Source organism: Peromyscus maniculatus, chromosome 8, assembly GCF_049852395.1.
Source record: "Peromyscus maniculatus bairdii isolate BWxNUB_F1_BW_parent chromosome 8, HU_Pman_BW_mat_3.1, whole genome shotgun sequence".
Taxonomy (NCBI): domain Eukaryota; kingdom Metazoa; phylum Chordata; class Mammalia; order Rodentia; family Cricetidae; genus Peromyscus; species Peromyscus maniculatus.
Genome location: NC_134859.1, coordinates 101057600 through 101063473, shown reverse-complemented (window position 1 = coordinate 101063473; position 5874 = coordinate 101057600). Strand labels below are relative to the sequence as shown.

General features: G+C 50.2%; 1 protein-coding gene across 2 annotated transcripts in view; it reads left to right on the top strand.

Annotated features, from left to right (window-relative positions):
* Slc39a11 (solute carrier family 39 member 11) overlaps window positions 1-5874 on the top strand; it is a 441489-nt gene that overhangs the window by 964 nt on the left and 434651 nt on the right. The window lies entirely within an intron of this gene.

Here is a 5874-nt window from a genome sequence, read left to right as displayed (position 1 = left end):
GCCCTGTGGGTCTCAGGATAGAATTTTAGACGTTCTCCGCCTTGGAAGCAATAGCCTTTACCTGCTGTGCCTGCTCGCCCGCCCTGAGCACTCTTTTTCTTGGAGAAGCTTGGTAGTTAAGGTCTCTGAGTTAAGTGCTGAACTGGTACTTGCTGGTCAAAGCCTATAGTGACCTGGAACCCTTATATCACACCCTAACCCTTTCCTTGTGAGAGAAGAGCTCCACAGAGGGGTTAGTTATGATATAGACGCACCCGTGGTCGTGTGGTCATCACTCTTTAAGTACACACCTGTGCTCTGGCTAGACCATCACATCAACCAGGACGGGGCCTTAGGACCCTTTCCTAATCATCTGTCCTCAACAGCTGGAGCTCCGAGTGACAGCTGTGGTCGATCTTGTGAGCAGCCCCAAGGTATAGCTTCCTAGGTGGCCTGGTGCCTGGGTTCTGTAGCCCCTGCTCCTAGTTTTTAAAATCGTTGGTCAAATGCAACTTTATAGGAAGACAAGTTTGAATCCATGTTTGTTGATCGGCAAGAGCCCCACTTACAGAGGTTACCCCTTAACGTGTTTGTTTTATTGCTGGTTAGTTCTTTGGTCTTTCGTTTTATTTTAATTACTGTTTAGTAGCCACAAAACACGTTTCCCCTATTATAGTCCTGTGATGGAGACCGTTAAGGGAGTCCATGATGCCTGCGGATTGGACACCATAAGATTGACCCAGTAAGAAACCTGGACATTCTGGCCTGTTGTTATTAAGTCAGTTCAGGACCTTTCGTTTTGGAGAAGTTTGCTTTTGAAGAATCCTTACCTACGTTAGCGCGGAGAAAACAGTGTTCAGCAGCCCTGTATCACAGTCTCTGGGGTTTCTCTTCCATTCACCACCGCCACTATTTTGAGACAAATGTCACGGTAATAAATTGATATCTAAATAAGCGGCTTATTATGACATACTAGCAAGAACAGTGTCCCTGCTCTATGCACGGGGAATTTTAGTTATCTTAGGAATCCTAAGCCTCTTGGCTCTGGATGGCCGCCTCCTGCTCTGTCAGCGTTCCCCAGTACAGCGCGCCCCCTGGTGGCGTAGCGGCGATGTGCAGCCCTTCCTTCAGTCTCACTCTGCAGGCTGCAGGCGGTTTTGTTTCTGAGCCTGCGGAATCTGTCTTCTGTGTTTGAGAAGTGCGTCTCTGTCCGGCAAGACCTTTCCTTTCCCTAGGACTCCTTGTACCTATGCGCCAGCTTGGGACCTGAGACTGATCCACAAGACACAACTAACTGTCTGGGGCTTTGGAGGCGCGGTGCTGCCAGAGTGCGGGCGTGGGGGTGGGTGTGGGTGGGTTTCATCCCGGTGGAGGCATAGGTATCGCCTGCAACATCTACTATGCAGGGGTGACAGGGACAGTGGCTGCAGCTGTAGCTCCCAAGTGCCAGTGCTGGTGGTGGGGACCCTCAGGTGGTGCCTGGCCCCCATCACCCTGTGGCATGCTTGGATTGGGAATGTCCTTCCACCCTTTGCTTCTGCCGCCTCAGCTTGATTGCCCATCCTTCCCAGCAGTTCTACAAGATGCTCGATGTCTTATTGATACATCCAGTTTCTCTGAAAATCAGAACCGTGATCTATGGCTTGCCCTGGGAGCCTAATGCTCGTTCCTCAAGCTCCCGGCTCCACAAGAGTTACCAAAGCCTTCCCCACATTGAGGGGAACACGGCTGGCCAAAGATCAGTTAGCGTGGGACCCGGGGCTTCCTGTGTGATGGCTCCAGCAAAGGCCCTCTGCCCAGCGTGTTTTGAGATCAGGGTTTGCTTTCCGGCCTCCGTGCTGATTCCCTGGCTGAGTTCATCAGAGTGGCCTGAAGATGCCACTGTTGCCCCTCTTCCTGCAGAAGAGTAACTGCTGCTCCGGGCTCTTTCCAGAAGTTTTCCCAGCCTGGGCACTGGGAAAGCTCCCCAGGCCTAGGGAACATGTGCCCTGGGCTCTGCTGTCCAAGCCTCCATCCTTTACCCCCGTATCTGGGGAGCAGCTCCCCCTCCTTTTCTGACACTTTCTGCCTATCAGCTGGAACTATCAAAACGAGCAACTGGGCCAAGAGTGCAGCCCAGGCAGCCAGAGCAGGCACCATGCTGGGGATGTGAGGGACAGAGATTGCTTAAGCTAGTAGGAAGCTCAGAGTTATTGATGTAGTTTAGTTCAGTTTATGAATGGATTCAGGTATGTGTTGGATATGGCTTTGATTTTAATTTAATTTAAAAAAAATGTATTCGTATGTGTTTATCTGTGTGTTTGGGAAGTGCCTGCAGAGGGCAGAAGAGGGTGTCGTTCCCTGGAGCTGGAGTCACAGGAGTGTGAGCTGGGAACCAAACTCAGGTCCTCCGCAAGAGCATCGAGCACTCTTAACCACTGGGCCATCTCTTCAGCCCCTTGAGTGTGACTTTTCATATCAGGCTTTCTTCCTTTTAGCTTAAAGCTTGATGCTGTAGCACTGCAAGCAGCCAATGTTTGACCAATTCTGTTCGGTTCCACCTGAGCCCCTGAAATCACAATCCTAGCTGTCATTGGAATACTATATACCTCTGTTCTCACAAGGACCCTATGCAGAGGTGGCATCACAGATAACTAAGTTTCTGGAGGAATAAGAAACCAACCTGAGGTCACCAAGATGGTTGATGGCCAAGCCTGCTGTCGTAGTGTCTGTCAGCTGTCAGCTGGACACAAACCTAGAGTCACCTGAGAAGAGGGACCTCACCTGAAGAATTGCCTTGATCAGACTGGCTTGTGGGCATGTCTGTGAAGCATTTTTAAAGACTGCTAATTGATGTGGGAGGGCCCAACCCTGTGAGTAGTGCCATCCCTGGGCAGGTGGGCTTGGGCTCTATCAGAAAGGTAAGCAAGCCAGTAAGGAGCACTCCTTCATGGGCTCCGTGTCAGGTCCTGCCTCCAGGTTCCTGCCTTGAATTCCTGATCTGACTTCCATCAGTGATGGACTGTCATCTAGAAGTGTAAGATGAAGTAATTCCCCAAGTGGCTTTTGGCCGAATGTTTTATCTCAGCAACAGAAAAGCAAACAGGGACACTTGTCTTCATGTGTCAACATGACTCCAGAAGTCCTTGATCTTTTGCTGAGTCTCCTGATTAGCTTTAAAGAAAGATTTCAGAATAGCAAGATGGCCCAGATGACACTGACCGACATTCACATAGTTCTCACACTCTCCCTTCACTCTACCTGAAGGGGGTCTCTGCAGCTGTACTGACAGGTTGGGGAGCATGGTGGAACCATGGCTGCTAGCCAAGTCTTGGGACATTAGAGGGAAGGCTGCCTTTCCAAGCTGGGGACATCATGTGTCACTTTTCTCTAGGCTTGTCAGTGTGTACCCTTGTTCCATTAAGGACACTGAGGGGAAAGACTGTTACTTGACTTGTTTTTCTTGTTTGAGACAGGCTCTTGCTCCATGAAATCCATTGCAATACCCCTGCTTTAGCCTGCTGAGTGCTAGGGTTACAGCTGTGAGCCATCATGTTGTGTTTTGGGTCCGTGTGGGAGGAAGATGGTTTCTCTATGTAGCTGTAGGTTGACTTTGAATTTGAGATCCTCTTGCCTCAGCCTCATGAATGCTTGGGTTTGTAGGCATGTGCCACCATGATGCTTGATCCTTCTTTACTTAAAACAAACAAACAAACAAAACCTGGAAATCAAACCTTTTGTTTTGTTTTTGTTTTTTTGAGACAGGGTTTCTCTGTGAGGCCCTGGCTGTCCTGGAACTCGCTTTGTAGACCAGGCTGGCCTTGAACTCTGAGATCCACCTGCCTCTGCCTCCCAAGTGCTGGGATTAAAGGCGTGTGCCACCACGCCTGGTTGAAATCAACTTATTTTTATTCTCTATATATGGAAGAGCAGCCAGGGTTCTTAATTGCTGCACCATTTCTCCAGCTCCTCGCCCTTCTTACTTTTTAATAGAAATGTAGAAAACTAGCCTGAATAATGCTTAAAACAGAAGAATCTTGCTGTACTTTGGATAGTAAGCATCCCCCACAGGTCCACAGGTAGAGGTTTGGTCCCTTGGGTGATGCTTTGGGGATGTGGGGAATCCTTAAGAGGTAGGGTCTAATGTGAAATCTTAGGTCATTGAGAGCAGCCCTTGAAGGGGATTGTGTGACCTGGGCCCACTCCTTGCTTGCTCGTTGCTCTCTGGCCATGAGGTGGGTGCTTTTTTTTTTTTTTCTGCTATATGCTCCCACGGTGATCTGCTGCCTCACTGTAGGCCCAAAGCAGTGGGATCAACCAGTCACTCAAACTGGGGGTGGGGGGAAGGCAGCCCCTTTCTCTGTCTGCAGGCATTTTGTTGCAGTCACAGGAAACAAATGAGCACAAGTTTCTAACAGATTTTCATAGATACCATGTGTCTTCTTTGGGCCAGTCTGTGATCTGGTACCCGGGAGAGGGTCCCATAAACTTTGGCTCTTCTACAAAATGACTCAGCTGATCCTTAGGAACTATGCGTTTAGGTTATATAATGACAAAGTGTCTACACAAAGGATGCATAGGAAAAGGCACGCGGGGCTTTTAACCATCCATTGCTGAATGTTTGCACGAGAGAGCCATACAAGACCAGTCTCCCCCAGCGGGGCTTTTAACCATCCATTGCTGAATGTTTGCACGAGAGAGCCATACAAGACCAGTCTCCCCCAGATCCTGCTGCAAACCCTGTCCCAAGCCTCCTCTTAGATGTGAGATGGTCATGGTCCTACATGTATGCACAGATCTGAAAGGTGGACCTGTGAGCTTTGTGCTCCCCCTACCCCACCCCTGCTGCCCTGCTCCACCCATTGTGTTAGAGGGCGTGGTATTTACATCTTGGGCATGCTCAGATAGGGGATAGTCGGGAGAGAGATAGACTTTTAAGTGGATGTCAGAAATTTAGCTCTGGCCAAGGGAGAAAGCAAGAAGGAAGGAGAGAAAGGAAAGGGGGAGGGGGTGGCATTTGAGGAAGCAGAGGCTAGACCAATTCAATGAAAGCCATGTCAGGGGTTGCATAGGAGCTGGAATTCTACACGCTTGCCCAGTGGGATTCAGACATTTGGTGTTTGCTCTTGGCCTGAGATGCCGATAGGATTAATGCTGACTGTCTTGACATCTTATCTTTATGGCAGCGTTTCTCAGCCTGTGTCTACCGGAGGTGACATCTGCGGTAGAAGGGGCGGGTGTTTGACTTGACTGTTTGCAGATGCCTGAGAGATTACCTTTCTCTAAGAGCTAGGCAAGCATCTCCTCTGGTGAAGGAGCCTGTGTGTCTGGGCTCCTCAGGTCCTCAGTGCTCTGACTGTACAGGGCGATTGTGAGGTTCACAGGCCACGCCTCATGTTGGCTGTGCACGGCTCCTGCCATGTGGGCTGGCGGTGAACAGGACCAGTGTCCTCTCAGCAGCCCTGGCTCACCGACCCCTGATCTTTGGCACCTCCACTTGCACCACTGGGAATCAAGACACCAGCTTCTCCGCAGAGCTCCAGTTACCTTGCAGAGTTACCTTGCAATTCCTCCCATTTCTACTCTGCGCCTCACCCCACCCTCCCTTTAGTTCCTGCTCCTCGCTGCAAAAGCCAGCCAGATCATCTCTGTTCGTTCCTTTGAGTGGTTAAGGCCTTGAATATCTACTGCACGAAACCTGGCCATCCTTTCTTTTTGCTCAGAGGCAAACTGGTGAAGACCTTGGAAGCCCCTGCGCAGCCTCGCTCCTCCTCCTCCCTCCATCAGCCGCAGCCTCCCTGGTCTTCTTTAGTTCTGTAAAGTTTTGTTCTGAGGAAGGAAGGCCTCCATTCTTGCTGTTTCTCTTGCCAGATCACGCTGGACTGGGGAGCCGACCTGGGCCACTGCAGGTGAAAT